This window comes from Lissotriton vulgaris, chromosome 11 (assembly GCF_964263255.1).
Source record: "Lissotriton vulgaris chromosome 11, aLisVul1.2, whole genome shotgun sequence".
Taxonomy (NCBI): domain Eukaryota; kingdom Metazoa; phylum Chordata; class Amphibia; order Caudata; family Salamandridae; genus Lissotriton; species Lissotriton vulgaris.
Genome location: NC_141699.1, coordinates 933,317,011 through 933,340,429, shown reverse-complemented (window position 1 = coordinate 933,340,429; position 23,419 = coordinate 933,317,011). Strand labels below are relative to the sequence as shown.

Sequence of the window (23,419 nt, the reverse complement as noted above, 5' to 3'; positions counted from 1 at the left end):
TGGAAGTATACATAGAATCTGACACAATAGCAACTAGGCTATACAGAAAGCCAACTGCTGGTAACACTGTCCTCCATGCAGCAAGCCAACATCCCCCACATCTAATACGCAGCATCCCTTTCGGGGAGATGCTGCATATTAGGAGAATTTGCAGCTCAGATGGAGTGTTTGAAAGCTCAGGAGGCTAGTAAATCTCGCTTCCTTGCGAGGGGCTATTCAGTGAGGACAGTGGAAAAAGCCATGGCTCGCTCCAATAATATGACTAGAGCACAGGCACTAGTTCCCAGAGCAAAGATAGCTATTCCCTGCACAAAGACTAAACCTGAATCATCCAGAGTCATAGTTACCTACAATAGACAACATAAGGAAATTCGCAAGATTTTCAGCCGAAATTGGAACCTAGTAACTGGGGATCCGGTTATTGGGGAGCTAGTTGGCAGAAAACCGGAATTTTCCTTCAGGAAATCCATTTCAATGGCCGACAGATTGGTCAAAAACCATTTGGATCAGCCATTATCCAAAACTTTTATGGCCCTTAGCAAAGGTTTCAAAAAATGCTCAATCTGTAAGGCATGTAAATATGGTTGTAGTAGGAAACAATATATGACTCCTTTTAGAACTGAACCTCAACTCATTACAAAACAACTGACCTGCAAGACTGAGTTTGCGGTCTATGTGCTGCAGTGCCCCTGTGAGCTTCGATATATGGGTAGCACCCGCCTGCCTGCTCACAGGCGGATATTGCAGCACATCAGAGCAATCAATACCAAGGACCAATCGTATCCCGTAGCTCGCCATTTTGAGAGCACCCATGATAGTGACCCGAAACATCTGACATATTATGTCATCGACAGTGTCTTGCCCCTGAAAAGAGGGGGTAACAGGGATGCACTTCTTAGGGTCCTGGAGACGCGCTATATCCTTGAGTTGGACAGTCGCACTCCAGGGGGCCTCAATGCCAGCGAGGATTTGTATACTTGTTTATAATAACATTCCTATAAACAGACACAACAAACCACTAATAGATTGTACTTTGGGAACCAATGAGGAATATCAATTTTTACATTAGATATAATGAAATATTCCCTTTAATGTTGGTCCTACGTTTCATTTTAGTTGGTTTTGTGTATGTATAGTATACCAATCAATATCAGGATTCAGTTGCTTTAGTAGGGACTCCTACTATAAAAAAAATTCTTATTGTTGTTTTCTTGAAATCGAAATGAATGTTTTTAACTTTATGAATTTTGCACTAGAAATAGCACTTTCACTTTTATTCAGATCTTTTGCACTATGCCATGATTGCTGCTCTATACCATTTTCATTGGATTTTAATGTTGTGTAATGTTTGAAACATCCACAGAATGTGAATTTGCACTAAGCACTTTATTTATAACCCCACAGGGGGTAAACGCAGTTTTACAGGCTTCTCTTCTAATGTTCGGAAACAATTTAAGATTTTTACTACTAACATCAACTAAATGTTTTTAGTGATTGCAATATACATTTATTTATTTGATGTAAATATGTATAGATGTATTTTACCAAAGTCGTACTTTGCACATTTTTAATATTTATGAGCAACTGTAAATACTCACTAAGAGTTTAATTTTTTCGAATGGAAAGACTAGTTGTATATCATTTCATAGTCTTATTTTTGTTTCCTTAATGAGGAACATGGTTGATGCTTAGTGGTAGGCGGAAATGTTGAGTCTGCCTTTTGTGTTTAGTATTTAAATCCAATGGTTGTAATGTGACCTTACCATGTGACCAAGACTGTGGAGACAGTCGAAACGTGTAATGGCGGACAGGCTCAGCAACATGCATAAATAAAGCACCTTGTTGTTTGGCACCTAACCTGGGTTCAGCTCTTCGTTCTTTCAAGACCGATTGAATCACTAATTGGCGGCGCAGGCTTGCGCCAGGACGAGTACTGTTTCATATATATATATATATATATATACTAGCAGCCCACCCCGGCGTTGCCCGGGGCAGAAGGTGGCTGGGGGCAGCATCGCAGCAGGAGAGGCGCAGCAGAGTGGCCGGGAGCAGCAGAGCGTACTTACAGTGTTTCCTTGCTCCGGTTTTGTTGGTCCTGGCCGCTTCTGCCCATGCTCGTGTCCGCTGTTCCCCCCGACGTCCCGACTTTGAGGAAAAGGCTTCCGAGCACTCATGGCCCCCGCCCATCCCTCGGTGCACACCCGCGGCTCTTGTCCACTGCTTCCCCCGACGTCCCGACTTTGAGTAAAAGGCTTGCGAGCACTCATGGCCCTCGCCCGTCCCTTGGTGCACACCCGCGGCTGCTTCACTTACCTCAGCCGCCGCTCCTCCCCGCGCTGCTGAGTTTACCACTCCACTGCTCCGCCGCTCCTCACCGCTTGTCCGCAGCTCGCCGCTCCTCCCCGCCTGTTTGCAGCTCCTTTGCTCCTAAACGCCGCTCCTCCCCGCGCTCCCGATGTCATCACGCACGTCGCGGCTGGCGCTACTTGCGAGGGACTACGTTTTTTTATTCCTAAATTTTTTAAAGAACGTATATTTTTTATTGTTACATAGCCTATGTCCTTCTGCTTGCCCTGAGGTTTCCAAACATGTCTTGAGTGTTAGGATTGGTGGTGTACTTTTCGAGTTTGCCTGGCTCAAAGGACACAGTTCTCTCTGTATAATAGTAGTATATATATATATATATATATATATATATATATATATATATATATATATATATATATATATATATATATATATATATATATATATATATAATATGTTTGCAAAGGCCCAGAAGCTTTTGAGGAAGCACACAACAGCAAATGAGCACCAGCATATGCATTTCAGTAAAGATTCATAGCGCCTGACGCGTTTCAAGGCTCCTGCCTTTCTTCATAGGCGACTTACAGATTGTGAATGTTTTCCAGAAAGGATTAAATACCCAGCTGCATGTAATGTTCATCAATTACTTTGCTCAGTTTGTTTTTTTTTATTTCAAAGCATGCTGGAATAGGTAGTCCAATTAAATACCAGTCATTCCCTTGGGTAAGTTCTGTTCCAAACTTTACACTTTTAAAAATCCATTATTTACCTCAGAGGGACCCAGAGTGCAGAGCTGATCATTTTTTCCTTCATTTGCTGTGCTGCAGCAGGCGTGGGCACAGTTCCCACCAGCCGCCTCTCTCCTTCGTGATGGTGCATTCCTCCACGACAAGGGCTGCCGTGTTAATTTATGTTTGCAAAGGCCCAGAAGCTTTAGAGGAAGCACACGACAGCATATGAAAATATATATAGCTATGCTCAAAGAAGCTCGAACCAACACTCCAGCGGTCCCACTATTCTCAGGATTTTTGCCGGAGCAAAAGACGAGAGCCGACCCAGTTTGCAGGTGAGAAATGTATTTATTTATTTCATCTGCCAGCAGCATAATGCTTCGGCCTTCCCAGAGGCCTTGTTCACACAATGCTACTAAGGAAACATGCTACATATATATAGATATATGGATATAAAATTCTTAAACTTTTCAAAAACACTCAGTTACTGGATGACGTCATCAGTGATATCATTTGAGATGTCATCAGTGATGTCATAACTGATGTAATATGTGACATCATCAGCAGTGCATTGCGGGGCGCGAGTTATAGTTACCTCAGCTAACTGCCATATTTTTCTGTTTTGTACGAGTGAAATGTCAGCCTAACAATAACATCCATAAAACCTGTTTTTTTCAATGAATTTCTAAGATTTTTTAAATGCTAATCCCTAACTATAATGTCCCTGAAACCTGTGGGTTTTGCAGTGAATTTCTAAGGTTTCAAAATGTTACTCCCTAACTATACCATTCCTGAAACCTGTGTTTTTCCCAATGAATTTCTAAGGTTTTTAAGTACTAATCTCTAACTATACCATCCCTGAAACCTGTGGCTTTTTCAGTGAATTTCTAAGGTTTTTTAAATGCTAATCCCTAAATATAATGTCCATGAAACCTGTGTTTTTCAGTGAATTTCTAAGGGTTTTTAAATGCTAATAACTAACTATGCCTACAGATGTAGAACAGATACAGAAAGAGGAAGAAAGGTGCAGAAAGAAGCCAGAAAAGTGCAGAAAGAGGAAAGAGAGGTAGAGAAAGAAGAAGAAAGATGCAGAAAAAAGCAAGAAAAATGCAGAAAGAGGCTACAAAAGTCCGGAAAGAGGAAGAAAGGTGCAAATAGAAGCAAAAGACGTGTAGAGAGGGGTGCAGAAAGACGCCTACTTTGACTGCACCTTTCCACAGACTCATACAAAGTATCGTACTCACTAATCCTTTACCCAAGATGACTTAAACCTTACTTTTCTCTTGGAGGTTCACTATTCGTCGACTGTTCAGAATGTTAGGCCCACCAAATGTAAAACAGCAATCCTAACCATATCACTTTTGTAAGTCTGAGCAGGTTTGTGAAGGTATGCATTCATGTGTCTCTGCTTTTATCTGATGACATGTTACATAAAAGTAAACACACACATTCTTGAATATCCATGTTTCAAACAGCATACTCTGTATATTTTTGTACAAGAAGGTGTATGAATTTCTTTCTTCTCCTAATACAGGGCACATGCGTATTGAATAGTACTTTTGAGGGGCTGTTTACCACCTATATACACAAGACATGTCTGCCTGTGAAACCGAACGAAAGGGCAGAACTCATAAGATTTGACCATCTATAAGAGCAGCTACCCACTTTTTAAGGGTCCATCTTCAGATCCATAACACATTTGAGAATACATGTTCAAGTAGACATATACCTCAGTCATGAGAGGGTGCAAGCCTTTAAACTTGACAACTTGCGCTTCCCATTTCAATATAGAAACAGGCGAGAGAAGTACAGAAAGAAGCAAGAGAATTGCATAAAAAAATAAGAGAAGTACAGAAAGAGTAATAAATGTGCAGAAAGAGGCAACAGAAGTACAGAAAGAAGTAAGCCATGTGTTGAAAGAGACTAGAGAGGTCCAGAAAGAGGCAAGAGAGGAGCAGAAATAGGCAAGAGAGGTGCCGAAACAGGGAAGAGTACTGCAGAAAGGGGCAAATGAGTTGCAGAGACAGTCAAGAGAGGTACAGAAAGAGGGAACAGGGGTGCAGAAAGAGGTGAGAGGTACAGAAAGAAGTAGCAGAGTTGCAGATAGAGGTAAGAGCAATGCAGAAAGAGGCAAGAGAAGTGCAAAAAAAACAGGAGAGGTACAGAGAAATAGGTGCACAAAGAAAGAAGAGAGGTGCAGAAAGAGGGAAGACAAGTGCAGAAAGAAGCAAGAGAGGTGCAGGAAGAGGCAATAGGGTTGCAGAAAGAGGCAAGAGAAGTCCAGAAAGAAGCAACAGAAACGTAAAGAGGCAAGAGAAGTACAGAAAGAGGCAGGAGAAGTACTGAAAGAAGGAAGAGAAGCACAGAAAGAAGCAAAAGAATTGCAGAAAAAACAAAAGAGGTATAGAAAGAGGCAAGATAAGTGCAAAAAAAGGCAAGAGACGTATAGAAAGAGACAATAGAAGTGCAGAACGAGCCAAGAGAGGAGCAGAAAGAGGCAATAGAGGTGCAGAAACAGAAAAGAGAACTGCTGGAAGAGGCAAGAGAGTTACAGAAACAGGCAAGTTAGATACAGAAAGAGGGAATAGGGATACAGAAAGAGGCAAGGGAGATACAGTAAGAGGGAAGAGTGGTGCACACAGAGGAAAGAGGGGTGTAGAAAGAAGCAAGAGAGGTGCAGAAAGAAGCAATAGAAGTGCTGAAAGAAGCAACAGAAGTACAGAAAGAGTCAAGAGGGGTACTGAAAGATGCAAAAGAGAAACAGAAAGAGACAACAGAGGTGCACAAAGAGACAAGAGAGGTGCAGAAAGAGGGAAGACTAGTGCAGAAAGAAGCAACAGGGGTACAGAAAGAAGTAAGAGAGGTGTAAAAAGAAGCAAGAGAAGTGTAGAAAGAAGCAAAAGAGGTACAGAAAGGGGCAAAAGGGTTGCAGAAAGAAGCAAGAGAAGTCCAGAGAGAAGCAACAGAAATGTTGAAAGTAGCAAGAGAAGGGCGGAAAGAGGCAGGAGAAGAGAAGAAAGAAGTAAGAGAAGCACAAAACAAAGCAAGAGATGTGCAAAAAGAGGCTAGAGAAGTACATAAAAAAGCAAGAGATGCACAGAAAAAGGCAAGAAAGGTACAGAAAAAAGCAAGAGTACTGCAAAAAAAAAAACAACAGAGGTGTAGACAGGGGCTAGAGGGTTGCCGAAAGAGGCAGGAGAAGTGCAGAAAGAACCAACAGAGGTGCATAAAGAGTCAAAAGAAGTGGAGAGAGGGGCAAGAGAGGTACAGAAAGAAGGAACAGGGGTGCAGAAAGTGGCAAGAGAGGTGCAGAGCGAGGGAACAGGGTTGCAGAAAGATGCAAAAGAGGTGCACAAAGAAGGAAGAGGGGTGCACACAGAGGAAAGAGGGGTGCAGAAAGAAGCAAGAGAGGTACAGAAAGAAGCAAGATTAGTGCGGAAAAAAAGCAACAGAGTACAGAAAGAGGCAAGAGGGGTGCAGATAGAGGCAAGAAAAGTGCTGACAAAGCAACAGAGGTACAGAAAGAGCCAAAAGAACTACAGAAAGAACCAACATTGGTGCAGACAGAGGCAAGAGGGGTGATGAAAAAGGCAAGAGAAGCAGAAATAAGCAACAGAGGTGCATTAAGAGGCAAGAAGACTATAGAAAAAGGCACAAGAGGTGCAGGAGGATGCAAGAGAGGTGCAGAAAGAGGGAAGAATGTTTAAGAAACACTCAAGAGGGGTGCAGAAAGAGACAGGAGAGGTACAAAAAGAAGCAAGAGAAGTGCAGGAAGAAGCAACAGAGGTGCAGAAAAAGGCAAGAGTGGTACAGGGAGAAGGAACAGGGATGCAGAAAGGGGCAACAGAGGTGCAGAAAGAGACAAGAGAAGTGCAGAAAGGAGCAAGAGAAGTTCAGAAAGAAGCAACAGAAGTACAGAAAGATGCAAGAGGGGTGCAGAAAGAGGCAAGAAAAGTGACGAAAAAAGGAACAGAGGTGCCGAAAGAGGCAAGAAAAGTGCAGAAAGAAGCAACAGAGGTGCAGAAAGAGACAATATATGTGCAGAAAAAGGTAAGAGTAGTGCACAAAGAGAGAATAGATTTGCACAAAGACACAATTGGTGTGCAGAAAGAGGGAAGACGGGTGCATAAAGAGGCAACAGGGGTACGGGAAGACGCAAGAGAGGTGCAGAAAAACGCAAGAGAAGTGCAGACAAAAACAGTGGTGCAGAAAGAGGCAAGAGAAGTTTAAAAAGATGAATTATAGGTACAGAAAGAGGGAAGATGGTGAATAACGAGTAAAGAGGGGTGCCGAAGGAAGCAAGGGGGTACAGAAAAAGCAAGGCAAGTGAAGCACAGAAAAAAGCAAGAGAAGTGAAGAAAGAAAAAAAATGAGTGCAGAAAGAGGCAGCTCATGTGCAGAAAACGGTGGGAGAAGTGCACAAAGAAACAACAGAGGTGCAGAAGGAGGCAAGATAACTGCAGAAAGAGACAAGAAAGTTGCACAAACAGGCAAACAAGGAATAGAACGATGAAACAGGTGTCCCAACAGATTCAAGAGATGTACAGAAATTGGGAAGAGGGGTACAGAAAGAGGCAAGAGGGGTGCAGAAGATTGCAAGAGAAATGCAGAAAGAGGGGACAGGGGCGCAGAAAGAGGCAAGAGAGATGCAGAAAGAGGGAAGAGGGGTGCAGAAAGAGGCAAGAGGGGTGCAGAAAGAAGCAAGAGAGGTGTAGAAAGAAGCAAGAGAAGTGCAGAAAGAAGCAACAGAAATGTGGAAAGTGGCAAGAGAAGTGCAGAAAGAGGCAGAAGAAGTGCAGACAGAAGCAAGAGAAGAACAAAACAATGCAAGAAAAGTGCAGAAAGAGCTAAGAGACCCGCAGAAAGAACCAACAGAGGGCTAGAGGGTTGCCGAATGAGGCAAGAGAAGTGCAAATAGAACCAACAGAGGTGCAGTAAGAGTCAAAAGAAGAGGAGAAAGAGGCAAGAGAGGTGCAGAAAGAGGCAAGAGAGGTGCATAAAGAGGGAATGGGATACAGAATGAGGCAAGAGTGGTGCATAAAGAACAATGAAGGGTGCGCAAAGAGGAAAGAGAGGTGCAGAAATAAGCAAGATATGTGCAGAAAGAAGCAAGAGAAGGGCAGAAAGAAAGCAACAGAAGTGCAGAAAGAGGCAAGAGGGGTACAGATAGAGGCAAAATAAGTGCTGAAAAAGCACTAGAAGGGCAGAAAGAGTCAAGACATGCAGAAAAAGGCAAGAGAGGTACAGAAAGAGGCACAAGAAGTGCAGAAGGAACCAACATTGGTAAAGACAGAGGCAAGAAGGGTGCTGAAAAAGGCAAGAGAAGTGCATAAAGAAACAACAGAGGTTCATAAAGAGTCAAGAAGACTATAGAAAGTGGCAAGAGAGGTGAAGGAGGACGCAAGAGAGGTGCAGAAAGAGGGAAGGATGTGCAGAAACAGTCAAGATGGGTACAGAAAGAAGTAAGAGAGGTACAAAAAGAAGCAAGAGAAGTGCAGGAAGAAGCAACAGAGGTACATAAAAGGCAATAGGGGTACAGAAAGAAGGACGAGAGGTGCAGAAAGAGACAAGAGAATTGCAAAAAGAAGCAACAGAAGTTCAGAAAGAAGCAACAGAGGTGCAGAAAGAGGCAAGAGTGGCACAGAAAGAGGGAAGAGAAGTGCTGAAAAAAGCAACAGAGGTGCAGCAAGAGACAACAGAAGTGCAGAAAAAGGCAAGAGAGGTGCACAAAGAGAAGAGAGGTGCACAAAGAGACATTTGATGTGCAGAAAGAGGGAAGACAAGAAAAAGGCAAGGGGATACAGAAAGAAGGAACAGGGATGCAGAAAGGGGCAAGAGAGGTGTGGAAAGAGACTAGAGAAGTGTAGAAAGAAACAAGAGAAGTTCAGAAAGAAGCAACATAAGTGCAGAAAGAGGCAAGAGGGGTACAGAGAGAGATAAGAGAAGTGCCGAAAAAAGGAACAGAGGTGCCGAAAGAGGCTAGAGAAGTGCAGAAAGGAGCATCAGAGGTACAGAAAGAGACAACAGAAGTGCAGAAAAAGGCAAGAGAGATACACAAAGAGAGAAGAGAGGTGCACATGGAGACAATTGATGTGCAGAAAGAGGGAAGACAGGTGCAGAAAGAGGCAACATGGGTGCAGAAAGATGCATGAGAGGTGCAGAAAGAAGCAAGAGAAGTGCAGAAAGATGAATGAGAGGTGCGGAAAGAGGGAAGAGGGTGCATAAAGAATAAAGACGTGTGCAGAAAGAAGCAAGGCGTGCAGAAAAAAGCAAGAGAAGCACAGAAAAAAGCAAGAGAAGTGCATAAAGAAGAATAATGCGTACAGAAAGAGGCAGAACAGTTGCAGAAAACAGCAAGAGAAGTGCACAAAGAAGCAACAGAGGTGCAGAAGGAGGCAAGAAAACTGCAGTAAAAGGCAAGGAAGTTGCACAAACAGGCAAACAAGGAGCAGAAAGATGGAACAGGAGTACCTTTTTTTTCTTTTTTTTTGTCCTCATCTCACCTCAGACTCCGGCAGATAACAAGTCGATATGTATGTATTTGAACTGGGCGCCTCTCGACTCACTGTCTTCACCTAGCCAACGGTACACAGTCAAAATATCGAGTAGGAATTATCGACCTACCAAAATATCGTGTATGAAATTTCGAAGGTGCAGAATATCGATTTCAAGAATATCGTTGGACAGAATATCGACCCTAAGGTAAGTAATATCGAAATTCTTTATATCGATGTAAGTAATATCGAAGTTAGTAATATCGATAGCATATATATCGATGTTACTAATTTCGATGACCCTAATATCGATATTTGTATAATTTTTTAGTTTTTTATTACGTATGTGTTATATGTTTTACTTAAGTATTTAAAAAAATATTATATGTGTATTAATTATATATATCAATAAATTTATTTATAAGCACATTATATGTTTTAGTACCGGAGCGGGTTGTGGGTTTATAGGGATTAGGGTGGGAAGTAATTTAATTATGTAAAATTGATTATTAATTAGTAGGATTTATTACTAAATTGTAAGTAATTGGTAATTAATTTTAATTAATTGAAAATTACTTTTAATTAATTGATTAATTGATAAATATGTTCTTAGCGGGTTATGGGTTTATAAGGAAATAGGGTGGGAAGTAATATAATTAGGTTAAATTATTTAATAATGAGTAGTTAATATTACTTCATTTTAAATAATTGGTAATTAAATTTATTTAATTGGTAAATCATTTTAATTATTGATTAATTGAAAAATATGTTCTATAGCGGGTTGCGGGTTTATAGGGGAATAGGGTGGGAAGTAATTTAAATATGTTAAAATAAAAAGTAATTAGTAGTTATTATTAAATAATTTTAAATAATTGGTAAATAAATTGTATTAATTGGTATTTCATTTTAATTAATTGATTAATTGATATATATGTTCTGTAGCGGGTTGTGGGTTTATAGGGGAATAGGGTGGGAAGTTATTTAATTATGTTTAATTAATTATTAATTAGTAGGAATTAAAATTAAAATTATTATTAAATGGTAAAAATTGTATTTAATTTTAATTGATTGGTAAATACTTTTTATTAATTCATAAATAGATAAATGTGTTCTGTTGCGGGTAGTGGGTTTATAGGGGAATATGGTGGGAAGTAATTTAAATGTAAATAAGTAATAATTGTTACTCCTACGCTATCCAAAGCTTTCCCTACTGTTGCACTCTCTGGAGTGGGAATAGTAATTTTTACCCCTACGCTATCCAACGCTTTCCCTACTGTTGCACTCTGTGGAGAGGGAATAGTAATTTATACTCCTATGCTATCCAACGCTTTCCCTACTGTTGCACTCTCCTGAGTGGGAATAGTAATTTTTACTCATACACTATCCAACGCTTTCCCTACTGTTGCACTCTCTGGAGTGGGAATAGTAATTTTTACCCCTACGCTATCCAAAGCTTTCCCTACTGTTGCACTCTCTGGAGTGGGAATAGTAATTTTTACCCCTACGCTATCCAACACTTTCCCTACTGTTGCACTCTCTGGAGTGGGAAGAGTAACTTTTACCCTTACGCTATCCAACATTTTATATAATTAATCGTAAAAATAATAAAAGTATATTTAATATTTTATGTCTTTTACATTTTATTTTTGTTATTGTTTTTTGTTTGTAAATGTATTTGTAATGTAGAATATATTTTATTATTTTATAAATTAGTAAAATAAGTATTACAAATTATTGTTCAGCACATATATATTATATATTTACTGTATATATTTAATTAATGTATTATTATTATATATGTATTATTTATAAATTTTATACATTATTAGATACTTTTAACTATGTAGATTATATTTATTAGTGTTATTTACTTTATTTTACATTTATATAAAAAAAAAAAAACATATTTTGAACATCGATATTTTTGACATCTATATTATATTTTCTATATTTTTGTACTTACCATGTTGTAGATAGGATGTCGATATTCTTGCCCTCCATATTTTTGACTCGATATTCCTGTAGGTCGATATTTTGGAGGTCGAAATTTTGTCAGTGATCCCTAGCCAACAATGGCCTCCCTCTTTATCCCGAGGACAGGTGTAATCATTAGACAAAAAATACCAATTGCTCATTCTCAGTTATTTACCATGTATATGCTGCGTCCCCATGACAGCAAGGGAGAACAGATGCTTACAGGAGCTTCTTCTTGATCTAAGTTTGCCATTCTTAGGGCAGCTTTGATCCTACAATCTCTTGTAGAGGGGGGCGGAGTCCTACCATCTAAAGCTTATCTCCCTTCTAGCCAGGATGACACGATAAAGAAGGAGACCTATCTGCAGGGGTAAAAGTGACCTAGGATCCTGGTTATTCATACCAAATATCACTAGAGAACGATCGACATCTATATGTGTTTGGAAAATATCTACCAAAGTATCCCCCACTTATTTCCAGAATACCGCTAATTCTGCACATTCAAAGAACATATGAATATCATCTGCCCTTCTGATAGAACACCTTGGGCAGGCAGGTATTGCGACAATTGAAGAGACACATTTTGCAATTTTGGCTGATGTATAATAAAGCCTGTTAAGTACAAAAAAAAAAGTTATACATTAACTTGGTAGATAATTCAAAAAGGCTTTCAGTGTCTTGGAGAAGGGGAATGGAATTCCATACCACTGACTGTGGGGGGAGCTCATGATCTACTGCATTTAAGAGACTTGTGTACCACAATGATACCTTTTTTTTCCTTGGGCATGAATCTTGAAACAACTGCTCAAGCTCCCAATTCCCAACTGTATCTCGGACCTCCGCCTCAAACCAGGACCTTATCTGGAGGTACTTAAATCTTGAAAATGCAGGGCCAATTTTATCTAACAGTACCTCCCAAGGTAGGACCCTTCTAAATCCAGCAAATCTGACCACTTTTCCAATCCCGCTCTTCTGATCGAGACTGCCAAGATATCACCAAGACAGATAGGGGTCCCGGTGAATCCCAGATTGGAGAAAAAGGGGAAAAATATCCTATGCCCCAGATAAGCCTTAATTTATACCATATTTGCAAGGCAGCTTTTAATACTTTAAGGCGTACCCGCTTGAAAAATCTGGGTGCACCAAACGTATACAAAAACCCGTCCTGTCCATTACCACCCTCTCCTGTTACAAGTTCCCCCAAAAGTCTGCACCAAGAGGTTTCCGCTGGTGTAGTTAGTAGCATCCTTATACCCCCTAAATTGAAAGGCCAACAAATATAAATTTAAATCTGGAAGTGCCAGGCCCCCTTTCAAGAGCTTCCTTCTCAGTTTCTTCCAAGAGAGTCTGGCACTTTTCTGCCCCCAAATAAAGCTACCTATCTTCCCCTGGATATTTATTAATGCATTCCTGCGGGAAAGTAAGTGGAACTGCCCCAAAAAGAAATGTCAATTCTAGGGAGCGCTGGGGTTTGGGGAGGAATAGTTGGGTCGGGGGGAGGGGTAGGGGAACACAGGGGGGGCACAGGGTGGCAAAATAGGTAAAATTCCTCATCTCACGAGTCTTCAGACTCTTTCAGGGTTAGATCAATCAAAATACAATCTCATTACATAGATAAGATGCATCGACATTATATAAAGATTGGGGGTCATAGTATTCAGTTTGTTTCTTGGAACCTGAATGGTCTAAGGTGTTTAAGAAGACAAAGATTAATATTTAAATATTTAGAACTATCCCCCGCGCAAGTCTGTCTATTGCAGGAAACGCACCTGAATAGGACAGAATTAGAAGCTGTGTTTTCTAAAATATCATGGATCCAATGTGTTTGTTACTCTCATCAAGAGATGAATATCCATGGAGTCGCTATTCTAGGAAAAAAGGGGTTACATGTACAATAGGATCGGTCCAGACAGACCAAACAGGCAGATGGGTCATTGCATTGTTAGATTTTGAGAGTGAGAATTTAATTTGTTCATCTTATTATGGCCCGAATACAGATGATTCATCCTTTTTAGTTAAGTTGCAGGACAGGCTGATGGCGGTAAATCCCCCGATAATCTTAGGCAGAGATTTTAATGTTCGGCTGGATCCGGTAAAGGATAGATCAAATGTAAGCCGGGTCAATGGGGCACCGGGATCGCAAATGGTCATGGTAAATCTGTTATTGAATATTAATTTGGTAGATATATGGAGAACAAAGATGGGGGATTTGGATGGATTTACATTCTACTGTAAAAAGAATCACCATTCTTCTAGAATTGATTATGCTCTGGTGAATAGGGTAAACATAGAGAATATTATTAGCATATCTGTATCCCCTTGTCATTTATCTGATCATACGCCCTTAGTATTTGTGTATTCCACAAGGATAATCTCTCAACAAGTCAGATGGACCCTAAATAGGTCAATGCTCCTGGTCCCGGAATTCATCCAAGCAATTAAAAAAACTTCTCAAGAATTCTTCCTTTTTAATATTGGTTCTACTACATTAGAAGTGGTTTGGGATGCCTATAAGGCAAGTCTAAGGGGGCATCTACGTAGCCTAATAAGCGCAAGGAATAAGATCAATATTTTAGAACTTCAGGCATTGGAAGGAAGAATGTCTTCTTATGAAGAGGAAATAAGTCATAGTGCGGGGATGATACTAGAGAGGTGGGTGAGATATAGGGAAAACTTGAAGAAGCAAGAAGTGATCTACGGGCATATCTGGACCAGAAGTGTAAGGCTCAGTGGAAGGTTCATAATATGGAAACGTTTGAAAATGGGGAAAGAGCTGGTGCCTTATTGGCATGGAAGGCAAGAGAAGACAGGGCTAAAAACACCATTAGTCAGCTTATTATCGATAATGCCGAACTAAATGCAGAGAGCCGGCAGCTATGCAGAATTGCCTTCTGCCCCGGTTTGCGAACCTTTATAAGGAGGATATGGATCCTTCTGCAGAAGCCATAAATTTGTGGTTGAAAGATAAAACTATTCCAGTCATCACGGATACAACCAGAGAACTTTTAGACTCACCTATCTCAATGGAGGTGATTAAGGAGCAAATAAAAAGGGCAAAAACTAAGAAAGCTGTGGGTCTTGATGCCCTCCCCAATGAAATTTATAAAATCTTGCTCGCTGATCTTTTACCAGTGCTCCACACCTTAATCACAATGATATACTGCTCAGCAGGGTAGATCCCTAGCTCATGGAAGGAGGCTACGATAGTTTTGCTATTGAAGCCAGGGAAGGACCCCCTGTTACCTGACTCTTATCGCCCAATCTCCCTTCTCAACGCAGACTATAAGATCTTTATGAGCGTTTTGGCAGGGAGGTTGGGAAAATTAGCTCTAAGTCTGATTAATATTGACCAGAAAGGCTTTATGCCTGGAAGAGTCATACAGGAACAAATCCAACAGTTAATTGGCAATATTGATCTAGCTGAAAACAGGGGGGATCCCTTGGCGGTAGTGGCATTAGATGCCGCTAAAGCCTTCAATCGAGTCTGCTGGAAATATCTATGGGCTGTGTTGGAGGAAATGGGAATGGGCCAGACATTTGTTCAGACCTTAAAGAATAGTTACTATGGAGCATTGGCATAGATTCTATTAAATGGCTTCTTGACCCCTAGTTTTGAAATCAAAAGAGGAACGAGACAGGGGTGTCCCCTGTCCTCCCACTTGTTCAATATCTATATTGAGCCCCTTGCGCAGGCAATTAGGCAGGATAATAATATAAGTCCTTTTAAGTCTGGAGATTACCTATTTAAAATTGCTCTTTATGCTGACAATGTCATAGTCTATACTGCAAATCCCGACATCTCTATTCTGCATTTAGGAAATCTGTTGGCGGAGTTCGGTGCTATTTCATGGTAGATGGCAAACTCTGATAAAACCGAGATTATGTGCCGGAACTCGGTGTATAGCCAAGGCCCAGTAAGTAAAGAGTTTAAAAATTTAGGGATAAAGATAGTAAAGGACTTAAACAAAATACTGCTGATCAACTGGAAAAAAATAGATAAAGATGTAGGCTTTCTCTTCGCCAGGTGGAAAAACCTCCCTCTATCCCACTATGGGAGAGATAACCTGGTAAAGATGACGGTTCTACCTAAATTAACCTTTTTTTGGGGGGCGGTTCCACTTACTTTCCAGCAGGAATGCATTAGGAACAGGAGTACCAATAGAATCAGAGAAGAGGGGTCCAGAAAGAGGAGAGATGGTTGCAGAAGTTTGCAAGAGAACTGCAGAAAGAGGGAACAGGGGCGCAGAAAAAGGCAAGAGAGATGCAGAAAGAGGGAAGAGGGGTGCAGAAAGAGGCAAGAGGGGTGCAGAAAGAAGCAAGAGAGGTGTAGAAAGAAGCATCAAAGGTGCAGAAAGAAGCAAGAGAAGGAACAAAAGAGACAGGAGAGCTGCAGAACCAGGCAATAGATGTACAGAAAGAGGCAAGAGAAGTACTGAAAGAAGCAACAGGGGTGCCGAAAGAAGCAAGAGAAGTGATGAAATAGACAAGAGAGTTGCAGAAAGAAACAAGAAAGGTGCAGAAACAAAGGAAGAGAAGTGCAGAAATAGGTAATTAAGATGCAGAAAGAGGCAAGACAGGTGCTTAAAGAGGCAAGAGAGGTGCAGAAAGAGACAAGTGATGTGCAGATGGAGGCATGAGGGGTGCAGAAAGAGGGAAGAGAATTACAGAAAGAGGGAAGAGACATGCAAAAAGAGGAAAGAGGGGTACAAAACATAACAGAACGTAGAGGCAAGAGGGGTGCATAAAGAGGAAACAGAAGTGCGGAAATAGGCAAGAGAAGTACAGAAAGAGACAACGGCGGTACAGCAACAGGCATGATATTTGCAGAAAAAGGGAACAGGGGTGCCGAAAGATGCAACATAGGTGCAGAAAGAGGCAAGAGAAGTGCTGAAAGAAGCAACAGAGGTGCAGAAAGAAGCAAGAGAAGTGATGAAATAGACAAGAGAGTTGCAGAAAGAAACACGAAAGGTACAGAAACAAAGGAAGAGAAGTGCAGAAAGAGACAATTGAGATGCAGAAAGAGGCAAGACAGGTGCTTAAAGATGCAAGAGAGGTGCAGAAAGAGGCAAGTCAGGTGCAGAAGCAGCATGAATGGTGCAGAAAGAGGGAATAGAAGTACAGAAAGAGGGAAGATAAGTACAGAAAGAGGAAAGAGGCGTACAGAAAGAGGCAAGAGGGTTCTGCAGAAATAAGAGGCAGAAGTGTGGAAATAGGCAAGAAGAGTACAGAAAAAGGCAAGAGAGGTATAGCAACAGGCAGGAGAGGTACAGAAAGAGGGAATAGGGGTATCGAAAATAGCAACATAGGTGCAGAAAGAGGCAAGAGGAGTGCAGAAAGATGCAAGAGAAGTGCTGAAAGAAGCAACAGAGGTGCAGAAAGAATCAAGAGAAGTGATGAAACAGACAATAGAGTTGCAGAAAGAAACACGAAAGGTACAGAAACATAGGAAGAGAAGTGCAAATAGAGGGAGGTGAGATGCAGAAAGAGGCAAGAAATGGGCTTAAAGAGGCAAGAAAGGTGCAGAAAAAGGAAGAGAAGTTCGGAAATGCAGAAAGAAGCAATTGAGATGCAGAAAGGGGCAAGACAAGTGCAGAAAGAGGCAAGAGAGGCTCTGCCATTGGCTGCCTGGCCCGGACGGAAGGAACCTTTTTGTGAGATTTATTCATAATGGAATGTTAAGCTGTTGCTAGGTGAATAGAATGTTGTTCTTTGAAGTGAGCAGATACACATTGGAGCTGGAGAAGTAGCTGGATGTCTTGTTATCTCTGTACTACTAATAAAGATTACCAACTTATTTCCTGTGTTGGAGACATCTTTACATTGGTGACGAGAATTACAGTCTGTGCAGGGGACAGACATCAAGAACCTCCACCCCTGGATGATACCTGGATTTGGTATACATTTCAAGTGTTCAAGAATTTTAAAGATATTACGAGATGCTTTGCCTCTGGTATGTACTTTGTATCTAATGGATATCCAATTATTTTATTCTACTACAATCCTAACACCTAACATAATTGCGACTAAAAGAAATGTTACTTCTACATTTGTTCCGGACATCGGTCTCATATACATTCTTACTTTATATTTGATATACATTGACTTTTATTACTCTTTTGTGGAATGGTACTGTTAATTTCTTTTTACTGCCTCATGAATTATTTGCTTTGTGCACTTTAAAAGAGAACCTGGTGCATCATTAGAAAGTAGTCTTGTACCCCGATTGAAAAAGTAAAGGAAATAAACAAAACAACTTTATATGTTTTGAGGAAACGCATTAGATTTCCTATTTGTGCGCAAATTGGAAGCGTTTTGAAGAAAATCAAGTTTTTTTTTACTGTTACGCCGCATCTTGTGAAAACCGTAATGAACGAAACTTGCATCTTCTAAATCCCCAAGCTATCCAGGTAACGCTCTGCACGCTGTGCACAATCGCTTACTACACACTGTGCCCGATCGCCTGCTGAAAACAACACTGCAGTATAATGTGCGTAAGGTCAAATACGTGACCTGTACTTGGCGGCCATTTTGATTGGTCGAGAGGCAGTTACACCAACTTCCTAGCAAAATAGACCGGACTACCACTTCTACAAAAACACGATCGGCGAACTTCAAAAGATCCGTTTTTGTACCATGACGGCTGCCATAACACATCAACATGCTCATCAATTTGAAGAGGATTGTTGCATACTACAATTTCAAGCGTTCTTTTAAGTAAATTTCAAAGCATTCTGCAAGAAGAAACATCAATTCATAATAGTGGTGTTACTTCAAAGAACTTCAAGGAACTCTTCATAACAGTAATTTGTTATATTAATTAATTATTTTCTTTAACATTGATTTCCTTTCAGGTTGTATTAGAATTGAATCAGTTCACTCTATTTAATGGCTGATGAAGGGTTAGCAGCCCCTCCTTCCTTTCTTCCAACCACCGGTGAACCTGCCATACCCTGGAAAGAATGGAAACAGATATTTTAACCTATGTTTTAGCAACAGGGGCAGATAAATATGGTCCTTTTCGCAAACAAGCAATCTTGCTTCATCATCCAGGTGCTGAGGGGCGTAGTTTGGATGAGGATTTACCTGAAATATCCTTAGGGATGGGAAATGGGCAATCAACCAATGTATATGATATGAGCATGCAAATGTTAGAGAAAAGGTTTATTGCCAAGATTAATACAGTATTAGAGAGGCACACATTTTTTTGCCGCAATCAAAAAGATGATGAAGATATTGCAACCAATGTAGCTGCTTTGAGGGGGTTGTATTTAACTTGACAGTTTAAGAATTAAAGAGACTCCACTTATATGCGATCAAATTGTTAGGTGTACTAACAACAAAAGAGTACGAGAAAAACTGCTTATTAAAGATTCCGCCCAGAGAATACAGATCTATGGATTAAGGAAATGGATAAGTGTACTAGCTCCATGAGTATCAAAAGAAGTGGTATCAAAAGATGTTGAATTAAAAGATTTAAGTTAAAAAGGATCACAAATCCATGCATGTATTGATGAAACAAAAGTGGTAAAGAAGTAAAGAATGGGGGAACATTTCAACTTAATTCCTTTAGTAAACCTTCTGGAGTGTCTCGTCCTACCAACATACCTCCACAATCTAATTCACATATTTTCAAGTGTTACAGATGTGGAGCTCCAGGGCATATTGCTTCCAGTACCAAATGTATGGCTAGTAATGCAATTTGTAGAGTGTGTGGGAAAAGAGGACATATTGCTAAAGCTTGTAATCCAAAAACCCAATATGTCCATGAGATTGATGACACCTGTGAAAATATTCAAGAGCTCATGTTATTCATTGAAGGATCATCAATTCAAAAATATGTCAATCCAAAATATGTTTGTATTGTCGATGTGGCTACTGAAAGCTCTGATAAACTTGAAAAGCCACACTGCATTATAAACTTTGATGCTAAAGATATCAGATACTTTGGTACTAAAGATGTCAGAATATTGGTTGATTCAGGTAGCTTGTATACGTTGGTATCTATAGACATGTATCTTGAAGCCTGGGGTGATGAGAGTGATGTGGATTCCTGGGATACGCCTTACATTAAAGCTGTTGGTTATGGTGGAAAGAGCATAGAGATTTTGGGACTTAAGTGGATGATAATAAGTTTTTCAGGTAGGAAAGTGTATGGATGAGTATATCTGATGAAACAAGGTTCCAATTTGTTAGGTTGGCGCCATCAAAAGGATTTGGGGATTATGCTTAATCCCAATGCATCTAAACCAGTTAAGTCCTTACCTATTCTTAATGTTGATGGGTATGAGACTGATATTATGAAAAAAAATTCAAATATTTTCTCTGACAAGTTAGGAAAGTTAGTGAATTTTACTCATAAAATCATCCTCAAGAAAAATGCAGTACCAGTGGTTCACAAAGTGAGAAATGCACCTTATTTAATGAGAGGTCCCCTTCAAGAAGAACTCGACAAATTGTTAAAGCTGAACATCCTTGAGCCCATAGAAGCTTCTGAATGGCTCGCACCCATTGTAGTCGCGCCGAAGGGTGGTGGAACCAAAATTAGGCTCTGTGTGGACTTGCACCATCTTAATAGAAACATTTGGGTTGAGAGGCAACCACTGCCAAATATATCTGAAATGTTAACAGCTATGGGTAGAGGTGCAATTTTCAGTGTTATAGATATGTCTGCTGAATATCATCAGATCAATTTGGACAAGGACTCTAGGCACCTCACCTCATTTGTAACACCGCTGGGTGCATTTTGCTATTGTAGGATGCCATTTGGTTTGGCGTGTGCCTCAGCGGTGTTTCAAAGGGTCATGCAGCAGATTTTTGGTGATATGAGCAATGTCTTGCGTTTTCAAGACGATGTACTAATTGTAGGGAAGAGTTGTGACTATCACAATAAGATTTTAACTGAAGTTTTGAAACGTATGGAGAGTCATGGGTTGACTATAAAAAAAGAAAAATGTCAACTGAAAAGAGATTGTGTGACCTATTTAGGGCACAACATATCAGGGTCAGAAAAAAAACAAAGAAAAGTATTGTCTCAGCAATTAATGATGCCCCCACTCCTCTCAACAAGGATCAGTTGAAGTCGATCCTGGGACTTGCCGAGTACTGTTCTAAATTCATCAGTGGGTTCTCAGAAATAGTGGAACTTTTGAGGTTATTAATGAAAAATGGAGTTGCATTTGAGTGGAATGAATTGTGTGAGAAAGCGTTCAAATGTGTGAAGAATGGCATATTACATGCACCTACACTTTGACATTTTGATGTCAAGGCTAAAACTTTTGTCACTACTGATGGTAGTGTGGTGGGAATTGGAGCTGTATTGTCCCAAGTTCATGATGGAGTGGAACAAATTATCGGTTTCGTGTCTCAAAGACTTCAGGGAGCAGAATCCTCATATTCTGTGATTGAGAGAGAAGCTCTAGCGTGTTGTTGGAGTATCAAGCATTTTCGATATTTTCTTTGGTTTTTACCATTCAGGGTTCGCACTGATCACAAACCCCTAGTAGACTTGTTTAAAGGTGGAAGAGGATTGGAAGGCAATGTAACCCCTAGAATTTCTAGTTGAATTGTGTATGTACTTGAGTACAATTTTGAGATGGAATATATGAAAGGTTTGAAAAATGTGGTAGCAGATTATTTATCTAGAATGCCAGTGGATGTTGCCAAGGAAGAGCTAGAGGACGAAGTGGATGTAATTAGATGCAATGAGGAACAAGCGTTTGATAAAGAAGAATGGGACAATGCTATGTCGGATGATGAGTTGATGAATCAAGTCATGAGGTGTGTATCAGATGGATGGGCCAAGGAATATTGTGATGAGGTTCGTTAGAAGCCTTTATCACGTTGAGGCTGAGTTGAGTGTAAATGAAGGAAAGTTATGGAGAAGGAACTAATTGGTACCATCAACTAAATTGAGGACTAAGATAATGAATATAGCAAACAAAGGAGATTTAGGTGGGAATATGACCAAGAGGCGAATTTGGCTATCGTTCTGGTGGACAAGAATGGACAATGATATTGAGGAACTTGTTAAGGAATGTTATGCGTGTGCTAGGAGTGACAAAACAAAAGTTGTTAGACAACCTCCTCTTGCTTGTATGGAATTTCCCAAACGCCCATGGTAAATGGTAACAATTGATTTTCTTGGTCCCATTTCTAAGTTGGGATCTCGAAGCAGATTTTTGATGGTTCTTGTGGATTACCATTCAAAATGGTTTGTAGTGGAGTCTACTGATTGCATTGAAACAGGAAAGGTGATTGGTTTCATGGAAGGAGTGTTCATGAATGAAGGGATACCAAAAACATTGGTGTCGGACAATGGAGTTCAGTTGGTTTCTAGACGAATGAAGGAGTTCTTATGTAAAATGGGAATTATTCATGAGAGAGTTTCATTGTTCAGGCCGCAAGCTAATGGTTTGGTTGAAAGGTTCAACCGTCTGTTAATGGACAACATTCAACTTTCATTAGCGAATGGATTGGCATGGTCCGAGGAACTTAAAAAATTAGTGTGGTCATATAGAGTTACACCACATTCTATAACTGGGGTTTCCCTGTTTGTTTCTCTTAAGGGACGTGAACCGGGTGTGAAAGAAGTCCCAGGGTGGTTGAAGAATAAAGAATGTGTGTGGGTGGCTCGTGCTGCAGTAGAAGATGGCGTGGAGAGACAACAGAGAGTGGCCACAAGTCACTACATCATAAGAAAGGGAGTTAAGGAATCAGATATAAAAGAGGGTGATTGGGTTGTGGTTAAAAGACGAGGACTTGTTACTAAGGGAGACAGTAAGTTTACTCAACCTATACAAGTAAAGAGTGTAAAAAGAAATGTTCTTATCTTAACGGATGGGTCTGCTTGGAGTTGTGGTAATGTTTCTAAATGCCATGCTCCATAGGTTCTTTCATATTATATGTTTCCGCATGCAATTTAAAGATTATGTTTCTTTATTATGTTTCCATTATTTTTCTATGTAAGGGGGGAGATATGTAGAGATTTATTCATAGTGGAATGTTAAGCTGTTGCTAGGTGAATAGAATGTTGTTCTTTGAAGTGAGCAGTTAGACAGTGGAGCTGGGGAAGTAGCTGGAGGTCTTGTTATCTTTGTACTACCAATAAAGATTACCAACTTATTTCCTGTGTTGGAGACATCTTTACACTTTTGTTCTCCAGAAGTAGGACAGCATGTCAGGTTGACCGGTCTGTACAGCAGAGATAACCATGGTACTACATTATCGGGAAAAAGAAATAGGGACAGCCATGGCTCTACTCCAGAGAAGTGCAAGAGCGCTCTTGAGTCCCACAGTAAGCAACGCCCTATGTCAACGCACATTCAGCATCACTTGGCAACATGCATCCATGTTTACAACAAGAATAGAATCAGCAAAGTAGGAGATATGATCTTGCTGGCCATAAAGGGGCAGAAGAAAAAAACACTCGTTGTGGGCCATAAGATCCCAGGCCCCAAAATGATACCAAGGTATGATTCCAACAACGTCATCCTCATCGAAGACAATGGGAACACTGTGAGCACACGCATCAAGACACCAATTCCCAATATTCTGCACAAGAGGGAAGGGGAGTTCTCCAAGATACAGGCCATTGCTCAGACCTTCGTTTAAAGATTAAACAGAAGATAGGAGGCAAATTAGGTGCAACACAAAAACAATGTGCGTGAGGCATCCTGGTAAGGCGACATAGGTTGTGCTAAGATCCATATTGGAACTCCTTTCTTATTACTATTTTTTAAATTAAAAGAGCCAAGTTTACACCTGCTGCTTGAGAGGTCACCCTGGTGTATTATTTAAACATTGCAGCAAGTAGAGCATAGATTAAAAAACAAAAAAAGGGTTTTTTCCGTTCAACATGTACCTTGTGATAAGAGTGCATAATCCTTGGTTTCCTCTCAGTGGAGCTGGATTAAA

The 23,419-nt window shown here is 40.4% G+C and overlaps 1 pseudogene; it reads left to right on the top strand.

The window, feature by feature from the left end:
• The first annotated feature begins 22,754 nt into the window (after positions 1-22,754).
• On the top strand, positions 22,755-23,116 carry LOC147683702 (large ribosomal subunit protein uL14m pseudogene; annotated as a pseudogene).
• The last annotated feature ends 303 nt before the right edge of the window (positions 23,117-23,419 follow it).